Source organism: Lissotriton helveticus, chromosome 12 (assembly GCF_964261635.1).
Source record: "Lissotriton helveticus chromosome 12, aLisHel1.1, whole genome shotgun sequence".
NCBI lineage: Eukaryota > Metazoa > Chordata > Amphibia > Caudata > Salamandridae > Lissotriton > Lissotriton helveticus.
Window position 1 is genome coordinate 179,525,519 of NC_136073.1, and position 22,153 is coordinate 179,547,671.

Here is a 22,153-nt window from a genome sequence, read left to right on the forward strand (position 1 = left end):
AAGGCGAGGTGGTCTTGGGTCAGGCGGAGGTGGGTCGGGAGGGAGTTCCAAGTCTTGGCGGCCAGGTAGTAGAAGGACCTTCCTCCTGTGGTGGCTCTTCGGATGCGGGGGACGGCGGCGAGGGCGTGGCTGGTCGATCGAAGCTGGCGTTTGGGAGCGTAGAAGTTAAGGCGGCTGTTGAGGTATCCTGGGCCTTGGTTGTGTAGGGCTTTGTGTGCGTGGGTGAGGAGCCGGAAGGTGATTCTCTTGTTGACCGGGAGCCAGTGCAGGTCTCTCAGGTGTCCGGAGATGTGGCTGCGGCGGGGGATGTCCAGGATGAGTCGTGCTGAGGTGTTCTGGATCCGCTGGAGTCTCTTCTGGAGTTTGGCGGTGGTTCCGGCGTAGAGGGAGTTGCCGTAGTCCAGACGGCTGGTGACGAGGGCCTGGGTGACCGTCTTCCTGGTCTCGGTGGGGATCCATCGGAAGATCTTACGTAGCATGCGCAGGATGTTGAAGCACGACGAGGAGACGGCGTTGACTTGTCTGGTCATGGAGAGGGAGGAGTCCAGGATGAAGCCCAGGTTGCGTGCGTGGTCTGTTGGTTTGGGTGCGCTGCCTAGGGCGGGGGGCCACCAGGAGTCGTCCCAGGCGGAGGGTGAGGATCCCAGGATGAGGACTTCCGTCTTGTCCGAGTTCAGTTTCAGGCGGCTGTTCGACATCCTTTTGGCTACGTCTGTCATCCCTTCGTGCAGGTTGGCTCTGGTGGTGGCGGGGTCGTTGGTGAGGGAGAGGATCAGCTGGGTGTCGTCGGCGTAGGAGATGATGTTGAAGTTGTGCTGGCGTGCGATGGCTGCGAGGGGGCTCATGTAGACGTTGAAGAGTGTTGGGCTGAGCGAGGAGCCTTGAGGAACGCCGCAGATGACTTCGGTGGCTTCAGATCTGAACGGGGGGAGGCGAACTCTCTGTGTCCTTCCGGCGAGGAAGAAGGTGATCCACTTCAGTGCCTTCTCCTGGATTCCGACGTTGCTGAGGCGCTGTACTAGGGTACGATGGCAGACAGTGTCGAAGGCCGCGGAGAGGTCCAGGAGGATGAGGGCCGCTGTTTCCCCGTTGTCGAGCAGGGCTCTGATGTCATCGGTGGCTGCGATCAGGGCGGTCTCGGTGCTGTGGTTGTCTCGGAAGCCAGACTGCGAGAGGTCGAGGGAGCCGTTCGTCTCGAGGAAGGCGGCCAGTTGCTTGTTGACGGTCTTCTCGATGACTTTTGCCGGAAACGGGAGCAGCGAGATGGGGCGGTAGTTCTTGAGGTCGGTGGGGTCGGCTGATGGTTTCTTGAGTAGAGCGCTGAGTTCGGCGTGCTTCCAGCTCTCCGGGAAGGTGGCGTTGTCGAAGGAGGTGTTAATGATGTCCCGTAGGTGGGGTGCGATGACAGCGTCGGCCTTGTTGAAGACGTGGTGAGGGCAGGGGTCTGTTGGAGATCCGGAGTGGATGGAGTTCATCGTGCGGATGGTGTCTTCGGTGCTGATCGGGGTCCAGGCGCGGAGGGTGGTGGTGGGGGGCGGTGGTTCGGTCGTGGTCGTGATCGGTTGTTAGGAAGAAGAAATCGGCATGAGAACCTGAATTTGAAGGGCGTGGACATAAATTTGAATAAGGAGACAGTAAAAGTCTAAAATTTAGGTAATGTGATGACCTGTCCTCTTCCTTTGTCCAATCAAAATTGGGGATCCTTACACTTTGGGGGTGGTACACTGCCCTGAAAAATGGTATAACTAGCATAGGTTTAGCTAGAGGAATTGTCCGACTTGTCTGAATAGCTGACCTGTCACTGACCTAACGCACTCAATAGGTGACTAAGAGCAGAGCGCTGCGGAGCACTCTGTCCGAGAGACTCGCTGACCCAATCGGGGTTCTGGGGAGGTGAAGAGCTGGCGAAGGACTTTGCTGGTATATGCTGTAATGCAGTCGGGGTTTTGGCTGATTCCTTGCAGAGAGGGAGTAGCGCAGGTGTTGCAACTGAACTGCGGGTGCTGGTCTTAACCTTTGGTGGTCCTGTCCTGATCCAAATTTGGCTTATCATGTCCTGTTTCTAATCTGCACCTGCTGGCCTACTGGCGACTGCATTCTTTGGGGTTCCTCTGTCCTTTCAACTGACCCGTGGCCAGGGTTGGTCTTCACACTAATCTAGGTAAATATAAATTTGTGTGGGTAATTGTCATTATACTTTGCGTCCTTTTCTTTACCCTCCCTAATTTGTAAAAGGTTTTGATTGCATATGTTCCTTTTATTACCCTTCCCTTGGTGAAAGAAACTTCAAGTTTCCTTGTTTATTAGCATGTTCCATTTTCTTACCCTCCCTTTTTAGTTAAATGCTAAACATCTAAATGATTGCATAAATTGTGTCCTATTTCTCTCCACCCTCCCGCAAAGTGATTAAGTTTGATTATTCGATTCACTAGTGTGCTCCTTTTTTTACCTTCCCTTGGTTATGTGCTGAACTGAGTTTCGATATTGCATATTAGGTTCCCTTTCCAAAACTGTTAATAATTGCGAAAGCTGTTGTCTAGTGTGTTCCTTTTCTTTACCCTCCTTTAGTTGAGTGGTTAAGGGTTGTTCTCAAATAGCATGTTCCTTGTTTTTACTTCCCTTTATTTCAACTTACTAAATGGTTGCCATAATATATCTCTTGCATAGTTATACACTGTTTCTAATCTTGGTTATTGATAGTTTGATTGCTTTCAATTCATGGCCTATGACTTTTGATGAAGATTAGATAAAGAATTTAAAACTTCCCGAGTCTGTGATTATTATATGAGTGTAAAGTTATAGTATTTTTGACTGCTTGCCTATTATTCTAAACTCCCTGATCCATTGTGGTCATAGGTACCAGTGACAAGGATTGGTAAGTCAATGGTATAGGAATTAGTGGAAATAAAATAGACTGATAGTAGAGTGTGGGTTACCGGATTGAATAAATATGGTGAATTGAATTATGGACCTAGGTGAGTATTGGTAAAACTGTAGTCGGGTGACCTGTGCGCTCTATCAGTATATTTCTTTGGTAGCAGAGGTAAGGTTAGGGATTAGTTAAGATAGGTAGTTAGTTAGTTGGTTATGATTCATACTTTGCTGATCGATGAAATGTAATATTATTTGAAATATTTTGAAATTTTATTTCATTGCTGCTATTTTGATTTTATGTATTAACCAAAATTGTTCGTACATGTTATATGTTTGTCTGGAATCCCTCGGGGCAGAATAGCAGGTGGTAAATAGAAGCCACATATCAGTGAGGTCGCTTACCTGCAGGAAGTTAGTGCATGGTTGGGCAGAACCGGAAGCACTATTTAGGTTTTTTCTGTATAAATGTGTGAATAAATGATAGCAAGGAGTTCGCTGGCAAAACTTTAGTTGTGATATCACCTAGTAAGGGTCACACGGAAGGAGTAGCAGGTTCGTCTGAGCTTGATTGATAGCAAAGGGGTTCACGGGTGAAACTTTGGCCTTAGTGTATATCCCGGAGTGGATAAAGTCTGAAGGAGTAGCAGGTTCTCTAATGCTTGTGTGAAGGGTAGGCGGAAGGGATCTACTCGTAGTGTATGAAAAGTAAACAGAAGGGATTTACTTGCAGTGAATCACATCTTTCCTATCTAGTCACTCGGGTACAGTGGCAAATGTTTTACGTTGTTAATTAAAAGAGAAACGCACTTTAAATTCAAAAGAAATTAGTTTACGCAATACCTTGTGATGGAGGGAGTCAGTTGCGGAGCTGCGCTGATGTCACTCAGTGCCGCGCTGGTAGTGGTCGAGACAGCGGCTGTCTAGCTGAGATAGCATTGTAAAGGAGGGGTGAGCGCAGAAGTGTGGGAACTCGTCTCACGGGAAAAGTCGCGCAACTATTGGTTGAGGATATTTGAAACCACATTTTTGATTGGTTGGAGAAAAATACAAGAAGCACTAGTATTGGAAGCATATAGTAAACAGAAATAGGTATTTTTGTACACTTTGAATTGTGTAAAATATATGTGGTATACAAGTCATCCAGAAATTCGACCTGATCCAAGATACCAGGGGTTTACCAGGGATCAGATGATAAGAGGCAGACCGCACAATATGTACGGAAGTAAGAGGAAACTGTCGTTCGTAGACAGAGTTAAAAACTACTTCGTAGAAGCAGGCCATGACTGTGAAGAACTCAGATGGACAGTCTTAGAAATGTTGATATATAAAACCAAGAATGCTGAAAAAATATTGTTTGAGAAGGAACAAAGGTGGGTGAATCGTCTCCAGACCCACCTCACAGGTCTGAATGACAATATACCGTGGCACCAATTTACATAATTTTGTGCATTGTACCCTCACTGAACTGTATCACAAGATAAGATATATTCACATGGCATAGTACACATAGTACTTCCATCTACTGATATGTACCAATCTCTATCTGAATTCAGAAACCGACGGCTATGTATAACAACTAATGGCAGGTGAGAACCTTTACAGATTCAGTCCCTATTCTGTTTTCATACTCTCAGACCTGAAACAATGTCTAATATTGTGACTTATGACCCAGAGAATAGGTCAATTTATAATCTTTTGGACGATTTGCACTAAAGTATTTGGGTTTGTGAATCACACCTCTTGTAATTAATTTTTTTATTTGTTTTCCAGTTCACATGTAAACATGTATTTTGTTCACGACATTAAGACACTATATAAGGATGAACCAGAGAACAGTCAGTCTAAATATTGAGTGCTTAATTAAAAATACGAACACACACTCTTTTTTGCCGTTATATTTAAATCCAAATACTAAAGATTGTATCGTAAAACATGAGTCTCAAAGCTTTCTTTGAGATAAATACGCACAAATTAGTCCCATCTCTACCTAGATGCTGTTAAAAACAGGAAGAGGGAGTGTCCTCTGTACATCCGGGGGCAGAGCCAGCACATGATGAGGAGTTTCTCTAGCACGCGGGTAAGAATGGCGGCAGAGCGTTACTAAAACAAACATAGCAATAATGTACCCGAACCCGTCTTTTACAACCATTCCCCGTTTTCTACTCTATTCTCTGTAGCTCGGGCTTAGATGTAACCAAGGCACCCTCAGGACGAACTTAAACCCTCAAAGCAAGGTATTTTCTTTAATCGTAACATCAAACTCCCAAAATATGTACAACGATTAATATTACGTTTTAGACCATCATAATTATATTTGAGATACTAATGGCTGAATCTTGAAATTATACGCATAGAATATATAAGACATGTACTACTGGTGATTGAAAATAATGTTTACGCTATAGATGCGGGTTAAATATGTTTACGCTATAAATGCTGGTTCAATTGAGAATGAAATGCAGCGAGTCCTATCTTATTGTCTGTTGAGACTTAACAGATGGGAAATCCAACATAACCTTATTATAGTTTCTACTTTTCCCAACTCGAGGCTTTACAAATCTAGAGATATTCATGTGATGATTTCTATTGAAATGCTTGCCATCCTTTTTGCAATTTTAACATTAAAATGTCATTTTTGCAAAACCTTTCAAAATAGAAGTTGAACTGTTCCAAGCTAGGACCCATTGTACCCCTATGATTCCCCATTTGTTTCTGTCCAAATGTGCAACAAAGTGATTCACATTCATTTGTTTATTTCTCTGAAATCAGAGTGTATTTTCAGTGCTATATTGTACATTTTTACATTCATAACGTGGATGTCTGTTTCTTTATTCTAGGAATCAAAAGTATTAGTTCAGTCAAGTGTTTGAAAATTTACACACTTTTGAAAACTACACAAACGGTGTAAGTACTTACCTGTTATTTTGTATGTCCTGACGAATGCTCTACAGACCCGGCTGGGCCACCAAGAGCAGAAACATGTCGACCGTTCCTAAGAAGATATCAGGTGATCCAGTTACTTGATTCACCACAATATCCACATTCATTTTTAATAACATTACCTTTCCTTTTTATATTAAAGTTTCGTTCGGAGAGGCATTGTTTTTTAAACAAAGACTTTTTCTTGTTTTCTCTGCACCTTCCCTCTGGGGGTGTACTTTACTCTCTAGACACTGCTACCCAGACCAGAGGTTGCCTCAGGATGAGGCTGGCATATAGCACAAAATTGGACACCCGATGACAATGCCATAACGCTGATAGTGGGCGGATAACAGATATACACCGCAATTAATATCATAGCGTTTATGAGGGTGCTCAATTATAACCAATGGTTATGAAGCTACAAGTGTCCATTCTCCTTCTTTGATTACATTGACTATTACAATGGGGAACTGAATGGACCTCTTTTCCTCCTCCCTACTGATTGATTATCTTGTTAGAAAAGTTACCTCAGAAAGAATCAGGATAATTAGAAAAATGAATTTGCCACAAACACAAAAAGAGATCAGAATGTTTCCTGGAGTTGTAGGATATTGCAGGCAATGGATTGTGGGATTTGCAAACCTTGCAAAACCCCTGATACAAATGACAAAGAAGAGAGCTAAAGACCCAGTAGAGTGGGATGACGAAAGCATGACTGCTTTTGTAAAACTCCGAGACTGTCTGTGTACAGCTCCAGCAGTGGGAATGCCTGACTATTCAAAAGATTTTGCACTATTCTGTGACACACACGATAATTGTGCACTTTCAGTCTTGACTCAGATTCATGGACTAGTGCAACGTCCTGTGGCATATTTTTCGTCCACATTAGACCCAGTGGCAGCTGCATTACCTGGATGTCTAAAAGCAGTAGCTGCAACTTATATGAGCCTTGAGCAGAGTGAATCCATTGTTATGGGACATCCCGTAACTGTGTATGTTCCACATGCAGTTTTAATTTTGCTAACCAGGACTAAAACCCAGTATCTCACACCTAGTCGGCTGACTAAGTATGAGAGAATCCTTGTAGGTGCAGGAAACGTAACCATTGCTAGGTGTAATATTCTGAACCCAGCAACCCTGTTACCTAACTAACATACTGCAGAAACGAAGGAAGATGTCGAACATGACTGCATTGACCTAACTGAGTACAGCACAAAACCACAACCAGACATAAGAGAAGAGCCAATAATTGATTCAGATTATGAGCTATTTGTGGATGGCTCATGCATGAGACATGAGGAAGGAGGTCTAAGCGCTGCCTACACAGTGTGCACATTGGGAGGTCCAGTCGAAGCATCCTATTTACATGGAGTCAAGTCTGCACAAGTAGCTGAATTAGTTGCCCTGGCAAAGGCCTGTAAATTTGGGAAAAATTGGAAAGAAACCATATACACTGACAGCCAATATGGTTATGGCATTGTGCATGACTATGGCCAATTATGGATGCAAAGGGAGTTTCTGACTTCTTCAGGTACTCCAATCAGAAATGGTCAATATGTGAAAGACTTACTGGAAGCAATCCAGTTGCCAAAAGAGGTGGCTGTGGTCAAGTGTGCTGCTCACAAATCTGGCAATGACAAAGCGACAGCTTGTAATCAATATGCTGACCAGTTAGCCCAACATTGTGCAAAATATAAGATGGCTATTAATAAAAAAATTGAGGTGAGCGGAAACAGCTGCCAACTTATGTTGCTGGAAGGTGTGAATACGTGGGAAGAAGTGAGAGATTTGCAGAATGCAGCAGAACCACAGGAAAAAGAGCAATGGAGAAAACTAGGGTGTCAGAGAAGGGCTGAAGATGGTGTAATTGTTTATCTTGATGAAACAGCAGTGTTACCCAACTGTCTGCTTGCTCCTATGGCTAGGTTGATTCATGGAGATTCACATTTGGGAAGAGATGCTATGATACGTGTGTTCAGACAAACTTGGTTTAATGCGAAATTCAGGAACATAGCAGAGGCACTCTGCCAGAGCTGTTTGATTTGCCAACAAATGAACCCAGGGAAGGAAACAGTAGTGTTACCAGGAAAGACTGGAAAGGCAGAAGGTCCTTTTATTAGATTACAGATTGACTTCATTCAGTTGCCCCCTTGTCGAGGATTAAAATACGTACTTGTCATTGTCCGCCTATTTTCAAAATGTGTGGAATCTTGCCCCACACGTAGGAATGATAGCATCACTGTGGCTAAGCTCTTACTTAGAGAGCCTATCCCACGCTTCGGTTTTCCGTAACAATTGAATCAGATAGAGGAAAACATTTTAACAATGAAATAATGGGCCTAATTTGTGAAGCATTCAAATTTAAGCAAAAACAGCACTGTGCATATCGCCCAGAGGCTTCTGGAGTGGTAAAACAATTGAATGGCACTATCAAGTCAAGATTGGGAAAGATGTATGAGTCAACTCGATTGGAGTGGCCAGCTGCTTTGCCATTTGTTCTGATGGGACTTAGAAGTATTCCAGATCGGAACACAGGCTTGAGTCCCTATGAAATACTGATGGGAAGAGCAATGCAGAAAGCATGGGTGCCAGGATACAAATTGCTAAGCATATCTGATGATTTAGTACTGGAATACTGCAAAGAGCTGGCTGACCAGGTGCATTCTATCTCTTACCAGATTGGGGAAGACGCTGTCGCCATACCAACAATTCCAGCACATGACCTGAACCCTGGTGATTGGGTAGTGTTAAAGAAACATACTGGAAAATCTTGCCTTGCACCGAAGTGGGGTAAACCACGACAAGTGATTCTGGTTACCACCACAGCTGTAAAGTGTGCAGGAGTTCCACACTGGATTCATGCCAGTCATACGAAGAAGGTGACTGAACCTGATGAAACTGAGGCTGAAGGTTGTGCAGCTGAGGGTTCCCAAGATATCGGTCCTGAAGTAGCTGAAGAAGAAAAACCGTGCACCAGTCAAGATGATTGGATTCCAATAATCGACATACCTGCAGAATATGTGAGAACAAGAAGCCAAACATACCTAGATAGGCAGAGTGATAGCGAGGACGAGACAGGTGTAGAAGAAGGTACTCATATCATAGAAATCCAAGTCAAAAGTGATTCTGAGGAGGACCAGATAGGGAAGGATCAAATAATTGACACTCCACCAAGAACTCCAGAACCTGAAAAGGGACAGTCAGAAATTAAGGCGGAGGCTCAAGCAGAAGAAAATCAAGAGTTCGAAGAGCTTGAGCAGGACCAGACAGAAATAGAAAACTGTGTTCAGGACGAAGAAGGTGAATCAAGCAAAAGTCAAATTCAGCAAATACCTGAACAAGGCCAGAGTAGTGACCAGGCAGAAGAAACAGAAAGAAGACCTGGACCTAGTCGGATAGAGAGGGAAACAGAAGACAGCATTGAAAGTGATGTGCCACAACTGAATGAAAACAAAAGAGAAAGAAAGCCCAAGCACAGGCCCAGTTAAAAGACTCAGAAAAGGAGATAAATTGGTTAGATATGTCAAAAGACTAAGACTGCGTTTAAAGAGAATTAATGAAGAACCAGTACAGGTAGATGAAATAACAAGTCAGACTGATCAACCTGTGATACAACCAAGAAGAAGAAGTCCACGACTAAAGAGACTGAATAATAAATACAAGGGCCCTGAGTGGACCTACATCATCCTTGAAGAATTTGAAAATCTAGACATAATTGACAAAAATGATGAAGAATTGATTAATGATCAAACTGACGAAGAAGTGAGATCAACCTGAAGTTCACACAGGGTAAATCTGTGTAGAAGTTACAAAGAGGGGTTGAATCTCCTTCAGACAGAAATGGCTGATCATACTGTTAATGGAAGACCGAAGTGAAATTGTTTTAAAACATGCTGCAAAGTATGTTTATGTAGTGTAGCAATAGTACTTATACTTTGGATAGGATTAACAATAGCTATTCCTTACATGATGAGTAAAGACACAAACCTGTACCCTACTAATCAATTGCCAAAAGATACAGAAGATCTACTAACTAGAGATACACCACAAAGAATAGATACACAAGAGAGAGTACTTAGCCTTAGACAAACAAAGGTAGTTTTAGACACACCAGACGAAGAAGGACTGCATTATAATAGAATCAAAAACAGAACTCATTTAAATGTATTTGAAAACCTGTTAGTACACTATGTATAAGCAATGGAAATAGAAGACTGCTATGTCTGTATGCGCTACCTACTTCGGTAGCTGAGGGTGTGACGTACCACCATTTACCTCTAATATATGGAATTTCCTGTTGTGCTTTAACTAGCTTATTTTACAAGAAAGGACCTTTACAGTATTATTATTCCAACTTAGATGTGATATTTTCTGAACTTCCTGTACGTAGAAGCCTAAACCCTGTCCATACCACTAGAGATGTAGCACGCTATATGAGTGAATATTTTCTAACTTTAGGTAAAATAGATATAGATGACGTACACAAGAATAACTTAACATGTTTATTGCAAGAAAAAGAGAAAATATTTTTGAACATGGTAGAGAAAAGAAGAGAGAGTTTCCAAAGAAAAGCGAATGACAAGAATCAGAAAATTCCTAAATGGGCTGAAAGCATATGGAGCATCTCAAATGGTGGGGCTAATGCTGCTAATGTTGCTGGATTTCGAAAAGAAGGGGAAACTTTGTCTTCATCGAGAAAGAACCAGTTGTTATAACAATATATTCATTGGTTCCAGTGAATGCGAACACAATTACAAGGTAATTGGGGGTTGGGGTTTCAAAGATGGGTCAGAACCTGTGTTTCCCGGAATTTATTATATTTGTGGGAACAAGGCTTATTTTAAATTGCCAGATCACTGGAGGATTCTTAATGGTCAATACCGAAATGGTTGCGATCAGATCTATGGTTTTACAAAATCGATTTGCTCTTGACACATTATTGGTAAAAGAGGGCGGAGTCTGTAGAATGTTGAAAGTGCAACATTGTTGCACTTACATACCATAACACACAACAGAGCTGACCAGGTCTGGAAAAAGTGTGTACCTGTACTGGCGAGGGTGCATAAGATGGATGCATGCATGAACATGTGATGCTGAGAGTCACAGACTAGATGAATCCCATCAGACCACCCATTATGGTGGAATTTACGTCATGTGGGATGTAACTGATCACTCCAAAACACAACCGACCATGTAGTGTCGATATGGACATGGATGTCAGAAAACTAGCCGTGATGTTCAACATGGAGTGATGTTTACTAAAGTGCAGTGCTTAAGTGACAATAGTGAAATAAAATTGACTACAAGGGCGTTGTAAAATATTCAAAACACACTCCTTGTGTCAAGAGTTAAAAACACGCCGAGTAATAAGATTACCCTATGGCGTAGTGTAAATCGGTCGACATGTTTCAGCCCAAGGGGCATTGCCCCGGCTTTCTTCAGGACCATAACCAAAAAATGCTACTGCAAACATGATTGAGAATGTTAAATCAACAAGAGACAATGTACTAATAAGTAGGTACATATCTACCAGGAACCATCACATTTGAATGTCCACTGGAAGGAAAGTAGAACATGGAACATGGAAAAGCGAGCGGAAGTGGAGGTCTCCTCCACTTCCGCTCGCTTTTCCATCGGAGGCACCGACGGACAGAGCGGGGCCTCATACTCCCGAGCGGTTGCCAGGTGAGGTGAGGTCTTCACCCACACAAAGCTGGGAAGAAGATGTTCTACTTTCCTTCCAGTGGACATTCAAATGTGATGGTTCCTGGTAGATATGTACCTACTTATTAGTACATTGTCTCTTGTTGATTTAACATTCTCAATCATGTTTGCAGTAGCATTTTTTGGTTATGGTCCTGAAGAAAGCCGGGGCAATGCCCCTTGGGCTGAAACATGTCGACCGATTTACACTACGCCATAGGGTAATCTTATTACTCGGCGTGTTTTTAACTCTTGACACAAGGAGTGTGTTTTGAATATTTTACAACGCCCTTGTAGTCAATTTTATTTCACTATTGTCACTTAAGCACTGCACTTTAGTAAACATCACTCCATGTTGAATATCACGGCTAGTTTTCTGACATCCATGTTCATATCGACACTACATGGTCGGTTGTGTTTTGGAGTGATCAGTTACATCCCACATGACGTAAATTCCACCATAATGGGTGGTCTGATGGGATTCATCTAGTCTGTGACTCTCAGCATCACATGTTCATGCATGCATCCATCTTATGCACCCTCGCCAGTACAGGTACACACTTTTTCCAGACCTGGTCAGCTCTGTTGTGTGTTATATATCGTAGTTTGGGGTATGAGCAGACAGGTCATTAAGCATTCCCCGTGACCCTCCATATACTTGTTTTGTTTTTGATGCACTTACATACCAGACAAAAGTGTCGAAATTAAAAGGTATGTGAGAAATATTACTAATTTGGAAAGAGAGCTTAAACCACTGGAGGTTGGGAAGAGGCTTACTGATGGTCTCTCCGCAGTAGCTAGTTGGTTTTCTAATCTAGGTAAAAGTCTTGTGAGTAAAATACTGATGCCAATAGCAGGAATAGGCTTACTAGTTTTAGGAATATTGATCTGTTGTAAATGTAGAAAGCATCAATAGAAAAACTCCATGCATAGGCGAGGACTAAAAAGAAACATTGAGGAGCTTGAATTAGAAGAGATGAATAGCAAAATATACAAGAAGATGAACAATTTTCATGGTAATAGTGAGAAAAAGCAAAACAGAAAGTTTGAAGAGATTGAATTGGGTGAAATGTGACAAGTTGGCATCTGTTTCCATTAATTGTGATGATATAAAATATCATCAAAGGTTTCGCACGAATAGCGACTTGCTTGTATTCAAGAACCTCGAAGAACGTTAACTAACTAATCAATATGTTTGTCTTACTAATTTGCTCCTTTTTCTTCATCATTGGGTATCCGAGTGAAGCTTGCTTATGTGTTTTCTAATCCTAATATGCTTGCAAAAAAAATGGCAGCTGCTACGCGGTAATTTCTACTGTGCATGGGTCTGTCATACCCACGTGACATGACGTACTCGCAGCTTTGGAGGGAACTGTGTCGCATCTGCGCACTAGTGCTAGTATGACTGCTCTGTGTTCTCACATGCAAGAAGCTTGCACTGCTGCTTTTGCTGAGCTGTTCGTTCTGCTTAGTCCTAATGCTATAGGATATTATAAAGTAATGGATATAGTATAGAAATCCATGGTATACAGTGTATTTATTTTATTCTGTGTTCTAAAATTGTTTCCTTTACTTTTCATGTATCGTAATCTTAGGGCCTGGGAGGTGCTATTTACTCCATCTTGAAAGTCCTTTCCGCGCATGACAGTCTGCAGCGAGAGGATGAACTCTGTGTTATTGAACTCAAGTCAGAACGCAGTCGCAGCCAAGATGTGCCTAGGAAGTTCACTCCTGACCCCACTAGAAAAAGTCAAAAGTCTACAATGTATTTGTCAATAGAACATCCATTGTTAGGAAGAAGAAATCGGCATGAGAACCTGAATTTGAAGGGCATGGACATAAATTTGAATAAGGAGACGGTGAAAGTCTAAAATGTAGGTGGTGTGATGACCTGTCCTCTTCCTTTGTCTAATCGAAATTGGGGATCCTTACACTTGCAACATTTGGGGGTGGTACACTGCCCTGAAAAATGGTATAACTAGCGTAGGTTTAGCTAGAGAAATTGTCCGACTTGTCCGAATAGCTGACCTGTCACTGACCCAACGCACTCAATAGGTGACTAAGAGCAGAGGGCTGCGGAGCACTCTGTCCGAGAGACTCGCTGACCCAATCGGGGTTCTGGGGAGGTGAAGTGCTGGTATATGCTGTAACCCAGTCGGGGTTTTGGCTGATTCCTTGCAGAGAGGGAGTAGCGCTGGCGTTGCAACTGAACAGCGGGTGCTGGTCTTAACCTTTGGTGGTCCTGTCCTGATCCAAATTTGGCTTATCCTGTCCTGTTTCTAATCTGCACCTGCTGTCCTACTGGCGACTGCATTATTTGGGGTTGCTCTGTCCTTTCAACTGACCCGTGGCCAGGGTTGGTCTTCACACCATTCTAGGTAAATATAAATCTGTGTGAGTAATTGTCACTTTGCGTCCTTTTCTTTACCCTCCCTAATTTGTAAAAGGTTTTGATTGCATTTGTTCCTTTTCTTACCCTTCCCTTGGTAAAAGAAACTTTGTGTTTCCTTGTTTATTAGCATGTTCCATTTTCTTACCCTCCCTTTTTATTAGTTAAATGCTAACGTCTAAATGATTGCATACATTTTGTCCTATTTCTCTCTACCCTCCCGCAAAGTGATTAAGTTTGATTGTTTGATTTACTAGTGTGCTCCTTTTCTTACCTTCCCTTAGTTATGTGCTAAACTGAGTTTCGATATTGCATATTAGGTTCCCTTTCCAAAACTGTTAATAATTGAGAAAGCTGTTGTCTAGTGTGTTCCTTTTCTTTACCCTCCTTTAGTTGAGTGGTTAAGGGTTGTTCTCAAATAGCATGTTCCTTGTTTTCCTTCCCTTTATTTCAACTTACTAAATGGTTGGCATAATATATCTCTTGCATAGTTATACACTGTTTCTAATCTTGGTTATTGATAGTTTGATTGCTTTCAATTCATGGCTTATGACTTTTGATGAAGATTAGATAAAGAATTTAAAACTTCCCCGAGTCTGTGATTATTATATGAGTGTAAAGTTATTGTATTTTTGACTGCTTGCCTATTATTCTAAACTCCCTGATCCATTGTGGTCATAGGTACCAGTGGCAAGGATTGGTAAGTCAATGGTATAGGAATTATTGGAAATAAAATAGACTGATAGTAGAGTGTGGGTTACCGGATTGAATAAATATGGTGAATTGAATTATGGACCTAGGTGAGTATTGGTAAAACTGTAGTCGGGTGACCTGCACGCTGTATCAGTATCAAAGCTTGATCCTAGTTTAGCACTAATGTTTAGGCAACTACGTGTTTCGAATACAGCTGTGCATTCGATTTTTAGTTTTCATTGTTCCTTTTTGAGAACTAAAAATAAAAAAAAATCCTATAAATCACCAATAGTGATTACCTAAATTGCCGTTTTAGCAAGTTTTCTCGTGGTCCGTTTATTGTGCAGACAGACAGTCTCTTTAGGTGCACGGTGTAATGTGAAATCATGCACGTTAACCTTCTGCATTACAGATGATCAGCATGCTCTCTTTGGAAGTTGTCAATGCAGGAAAAGTGCATGAACAACGTTTAATTTTATAGCATGAGCATCCTGTATCTTTACAGGGTGAACTTGATACATAGAACATGACATTAGTCAGTTCTGGGAAATGCTCAATAATGAAGTACACTGAAAGTAAACAAAAATAACTTGTTTATGGCAAATGTAGGTTTCCAATTTGGTGCGTAGGTTTCATTCTTTCTACCCGCACCTCCCTCTACTAACACTAGTCCTTTATGTACCTGCCCTAAGCCCTTCTCTCTCGAGAGCACAGGTCGGTATGTGCTGTGCACTTTCCAGCTCAGTAGCATTGACAATGGGTGCCTTCTCCCTTTGAGGAGCAGCTACTTGCTCCTCGGTAGCTACATGAGTTGTCTGCAACTCTTCCACTGCTAAGGTCACCGGTAATAGGGCATTTATTACATTCTCAGTAAAAAATAACAAATTTTTATCTTGGATGTTGATAGTGAACCAATAAAGCAGGCCTGTAGCAGTATTCAGACCCTTTACTGACCTGCCAAACTCCTTAATCCTGGCTAAAAGGTGCCAATATATGTGACCTTGTGTATGAGACTCCTCATAAATAATGCAAGCGAGGGTAGATCCCATCTATTGTCTCCCTTTTTTGACAGAGTGACAGCGACTAATGACTGATGTTTTTGTAAAGATCAGTGATAGAAAGCCAAACTGGGAACCAAAAGCAGTCCTAACATAAATGTTCAAACCAGACCCACTACCTTCAAATCCTCACCCCTCTCTCTCTCTCTTCATCAGTCCATTTTCTCTCTCTTTCTTTCCTCTCCTACTCTGATCTCCTAATCTCTACCACACTGCCTCCCTCCTTCTTTTTGTCTCATTGAAGCTTCCTTTGCCTGATGCAGTTAATCTTTGGGAGCTGGGGAAAGTGACTGAGGCACCAGCAGGGACCCCGGAATTTCAGAACTGTCCTTCAATGGCTTCAGTCCACCAGGAAAATGCCCAATGGAATTATAAGGCCAGTTCGGACCTTCAGGTATACCTCTTCAACCCCTCTATCTTTTTTGTGGCCAAGACCATGCTTTATCCTCATTTCAAGGGACATAGCACAATTTCATGCTCGTTTAGGGGGAGATGCTCTTATATCTGGCAAATGTAAGACAATACATGGGGCCGCCTATACAATACCATCATTGTATTTGGGTATTTTTCTTTGGTTATGCCAACCAAACAACTACGTGTACCTCAATTATTATCTCCAATGTCATGAATAACAGGAGTGACTGGTTCTTGCACTGGGTATACGCTGAATTTGAAAAACAATTTGTTTTATTAACCATGCTACAAAGGCCTGTATGGTGGGCTCACTTAGCTGCAAAGGATTGGTGTCAGGGTATTGTTCTGACCTGAGGCTGGTAGATGTTGCTCAGAAATGTCTGTGGTCCTGACTCCAGTCCATGCCTGAGGTGGAAAAGTTGATTCTATCAACTCCTACTTGAGAGCACAAGGTGGCTTACTTGGAGGGACACATCCAGAGTCAACTGTATAATTACTTTTGATTGCTGGCTTTCCTTTGGTACATGACTGCATGTCATAAAAGTGCTTGCAGAATTTCTCAACAGAGCATTAAAACATGTCTTCTCGTAAGTTCTTTACCGGGATGAAGGAGGTAGGGCAAGGACCAGTGGATGCTTGAAGTCCCATAACAATACTTATTTTTCCATATATGTTATGTTATGTTGTGAGTTTTGTAAAGTGTGCAGCTGTTCCAGCTAAGGGGCTTCCTAGCGCTGGCAACTGCAGAGGTTGAAAGAGGCGACTGAGAGAGAGAACACCGGGCCTATAGTGTTAGAAAGAGATGAGTTTTAATTACTTTACGGAATGCAGTGTGATTGTTGATACTTCTGATACAGACAGGAAGAGAGTTCCAGAGTTTTGCATGGAGGACACGAAAAGAGAGCCCTTCTTCACCCGGGGGACAAAAGCAAGATGCTGGCCCATAGATCGTAATTGAAGTGTGGGTGTGTAGAGTGAGAGGAGATTCGTCAAGATGTCCAGCGAGTGGCGATTCAGGATTCTGTGAGCGATGCAGAGAGACTTAAACTCTATGCATTTCACCACTGACAGCCAATGTAGTCTGCCGATAGCGTTAGTTGTGGGACAGGCTCTCGGCAGGCCTAGTAGAGTCCTTGCAGCAGCATTTTGTGCCCTCCCCGCTCCCGCCTCCCAGATGCTCCGCCCTCCCTCCCACTTTGCCATATATGGCGACCGCGCGTACGCGCAGCGTGCCCGCGCAGCGGGCACGCCGATTGTGCGGCGAAGGTGTGCCAAAGGTAAGCCCGTCTGCGCCCGTCCGCGCCTGGACCGCGCCCAGTGCCAGGACCCCTGGCCCCCGCAGACACCAGCCCGCCCGCCGGACCTACAGCGCCACCGAACTCAAGGCACTCAACGCCGGCCGACTCCCGGGTCACTCCAGCAGTGCCCAAGACCTCGACGAGCAACAGCAGCAGCCACCTGCAGTGCATCCTGCTCAACACCCGATACGTCCACAGACACGCCGTTGAGCTCTGGAACCTGCTCGACACCACATCCCCAGATGTCGCCTTCCTCACAGAAACCTGGATGAACGCCTCCTCAGCGCCCGACATCGCAATTGCCATCCCGGACGGCTACAAGATCATCCGGAGGGACCGCGTCAACCAGACCGGAGGAGGCATCGCCATCATCCACAGGAACTCCTTCCGCATCACGACCAACACCGACGACACCCTCGCACCCGCCGAGCACCTGCACTTCCAGATCTACATCAACCCCAAGACCACCCTCAGAGGCACCCTCATCTACAGACCCCCGGGACCACGCACACAATTCAGCGAGGACATCGCCGACTTCGTCAGCCCGCATGCCCTCCCCTCTGCTGACTTAGACTACATCCTCCTCGGGGACATCAACTTCCACCTGGAGAACAACAACGACCGCAACACCACGACCCTGCTGGACAACCTCGCTAACCTCGGACTTAAGCAACTGGTGACCACCCCCACCCACTACGCCGGACACACACTCGACCCCGTCTTCTCATCCCGCAAGGACGTCGCCTTCAGCCACGCCACCGGACTCCCCTGGACGGACCACAGCTGCGTCCACTTCAGCTTCAAAAGGACCATGATCCACCACCAACAGCAACAGGTTGCACGCAGAGGCTGGAACAAGATCACAGCCGACCAGCTCGCGACTTCCCTGAGCAAGAACCCACCCACCAGCGCAACGAGCCTCAGCCAAGCGGGCACCAACCTCACGAAATGGATCAGCGACTGCGCAGACGACCTCGCCCCTCTTAGGACCCCGCCTAGCAGACCCGGCAGCAAGAAAGCCCCATGGTTCACCGACGAACTCAAGAGCTCCAAGAAGGACTGCAGAGCCCGTGAGAAAGCCTGGCGCAGAGACTCAACACCGGACAACATGACTGCCTTCAAGCTCGCCACCCGAAAACACCACCAACTGATCCACGCCACCAAGAAAACTGCATTCAAGGAACGACTGGACAACAAAGCACACAACAGCAAGGAACTCTTCAACATCGTCAAAGAGCTCTCCAACCCCAACGCCGGAAACAACGACATCACCCCTTCGCAAGACCTCTGCAACTCCCTCGCCTCCTACTTCCACAACAAGATCGCGGACATACACAACAGCTTCAGCACTCAACCGACGCACGCCTCGACCGAACCACCGCCCCCCACCACCACCCTCCGCGCTTGGACCCCGATCAGCACCGAAGACACCATCCGCACGATGAACTCCATCCACTCCGGATCTCCGACCGACCCTTGCCCTCACCACGTCTTCAACAAGGCCGACTCTGTCATCGCACCCCACCTGCGGGACATCATCAACACCTCCTTCAACACCGCTACCTTCCCGGAGAGCTGGAAGCACGCCGAACTCAGCGCTCTACTGAAGAAACCATCAGCCGACCCCACCGACCTCAAGAACTACCGTCCCATCTCGCTGCTCCCGTTTCCCGCAAAAGTCATCGAGAAGACCGTCAACAAGCAGCTGGCCGCCTTCCTCGAGACGAATGGATCCCTCGACCTCTCGCAGTCTGGCTTCCGGGCCAACCACAGCACCGAGACCGCCCTGATCGCAGCAACAGATGACATCCGAGCCCTGCTCGACAACGGAGAAACAGCGGCCCTCATCCTCCTAGACCTCTCTGCGGCCTTCGACACAGTCTGCCACCGTACCCTAGTACAGCGCCTCAGCAACGTCGGAATCCAGGAGAAGGCACTGGAATGGATCACCTCCTTCCTCGCCGGAAGGACACAGAGAGTCCGCCTCCCCCCCTTCAGATCAGAAGCCACCGAAGTCATCTGCGCTGTTCCTCAAGGCTCCTCGCTGAGCCCAACCCTCTTCAACGTCTACATGAGTCCCCTCGCAGCCATCGCACACCAGCACAACCTCAACATCATCTCCTACGCCGACGACACCCAGCTGATCCTCTCCCTCACCAACGACCCCGCCACCGCCAGAGCCGACCTACACGAAGGGAAGAAAGAGGTAGCCGAATGGATGAAGAACAGCCGCCTGAAACTGAACTCGGATAAGACGGAAGTCCTCATCCTGGGATCCTCACCCTCCGCCTGGGACGACTCCTGGTGGCCCCCCGCCCTAGGCAGCGCACCCAAACCAACAGACCACGCACGCAACCTGGGCTTCATCCTGGACTCCTCCCTCTCCATGACCAGACAAGTCAATGCCGTCTCCTCGTCGTGCTTCAACATCCTTCGCATGCTGCGCAAGATCTTCCGGTGGATCCCCACTGAGACCAGGAAGACGGTCACCCAGGCCCTCGTCACTAGCCGACTGGACTACGGCAACTCCCTCTACGCCGGAACCACCGCCAAACTCCAGAAGAGACTCCAGCGGATCCAGAACGCCTCAGCTCGACTCATCCTGGACATCCCCCGTCGCAGCCACATCTCCGGGCACCTGAAAGACCTGCACTGGCTCCCGGTCAACAAGAGAATCACCTTCCGCCTCCTCACCCACGCACACAAAGCCCTGCACAACCAAGGCCCAGGATACCTCAACAGCCGCCTCAACTTCTACGCTCCCAATCGCCAGCTTCGATCGACCGGCCACGCCCTCGCTGCCGTCCCCCGCATCCGAAGAGCCACCACAGGGGGAAGGTCCTTCTCCTACATTGCCGCCAAGACCTGGAACTCCCTCCCACCCCACCTCCGCCTGACCCAGGACCACCTCGCCTTCAGGAAGCAGCTCAAGACCTGGCTGTTCAAGCAGTAGCGGACCCCCCCTTCCCCAGCGCCTTGAGACCCTTCGGGTGAGTAGCGCGCTATACAAATGCTTTGATTTATTGATTGATTGATTTTTTGCCCTTAGCAAGCAGAGGATCTCAGCTATATTAGCCCCTAGGTAAAGTGAACTGGCGTAGTCTAGCCTCAATATAATGGTATAACGTTAGTGATGCTAGCAAGGGACTTCTTTTCAGTCAAACGACTTTCAGTGCATGATTCTGTATTGTAATAATTACAGACTCTTATTGATCAAATCAATAACTGCTACAAGTTTTCATTGGTTCAAATAAAAATAACCAAAACATTCAAATCAGATGATTAGAATTTTTTTTTTTTAGAGATGGAAAAGACACATGGAAACAATGTTCTTTAGTACAAATTGTCTTTATATTGTATCTTAAGTTTTTGACCGCCTGTTTGGGGCGGGCGAACCGCCCAGAGTCGAAGGCCACCGGCGCTCGCTCCACAGCTCAGTGTCTCTCCCCACTAGCAGAATCTCAGATTTGCTCACATTTAGCTGCAGACAGTTGGTTGTCATCCAATCATCTATGGCTGGTAAATTGCTCCTGAACTTTAGGTGCATCCTGCGCAGAGTCGTCTGATAGTGCCACTACTAGCTGGATATAGTCCGCATAAGATACCACAGTTAGACCTCTACTCCTGGCTACTGCCACTAATGGTTGAATGTATAAGTTGAATAGAGTTGGGCTCAGAGCGGAGCCCTGCCAAACCCCTTGTTCGATAGCGTATGCCTGGGAGCTGAAAGAAGGGACCAACACTTGAAAGGTTCTCTCAGATAAAAAAGAGGCAAACCAGCCTAAGGCTGGGCCCTTAATGCCAGCCTCCTTCAGACACTGCAACAGAATCTGGTGGGATACAGTGTTGAATGCAGCGCTCAGATCCATTAATACCAGTGCTGAAGTTCGCCCGGCATCTAAAGCATCCCTCAGATGTTCGGTTACAGCTAGGAGGGCAGTCTCCGTGCTATGACCAGGGCGAAAACCATCCTGAGACGGGTCAAGCAGATTAATATTTTCTTAATGATATCTACTATTCCAGATACTAGATGTCAAGTCAAGTCAAGTCAAGAACCTTTGTATCGGGCACATATCACATCCAAAGAGTCTCATGGCGCTTGCAGACAGCTCTGACGAGAAAGGGAGGGGCTTAGTTTGCAAAAAGCCAGGTCTTCAACTTCTTACGGAAACAGCAATGTTCAGAGATAGCGCGGAGATTGATGGCATTTTATTCCACAGGGCAGGGGTGAGGAAAGAAAAGAAACAACCACCATTTCTGGAGGTTTGTATTTTGAGGGGAGTGAGCAGAAACTCAGCGCTGGATCCGAGTTCTCTTCGGGGAGCATACCATGTTAGCTTTTGAGACCAGTATGTTGGACCCTTTCCGTACATGTGTTTATGGACTAGGCATAGCGTTTTAAAACGGATTCGTATTTTTACTGGGAGCCAATGAAGGCTCTTCAAACATGGGGCCGATGGAGACCTTCGAGGTAGGTTTAAAACCAACCGTGCTGCGGTATTCTGAAGAACCTGAAGTCTATTTAGGTGATGTTCATTTATAGCTAGTAAGAGCGCATTCCCGTAGTCCATTCTATTTATGATTAGACCTTGAACTAGGGGTTTCCGGGCCTCAGCGAAGATCCACTTAAAAACTTTCCTAAGGATGCGCATATGTCCAAAGCCAGTGCCTACGATATGATTTATTTGGTTCATCATGGACAATTTATTGTCCATGTGCAATCCCAAATTTCGCACTGATTCCTTGGGAATTGGGCAACTGCCCAGATTGGTTGGCCACCAGTCCTGAGCCCAATGTTCTGC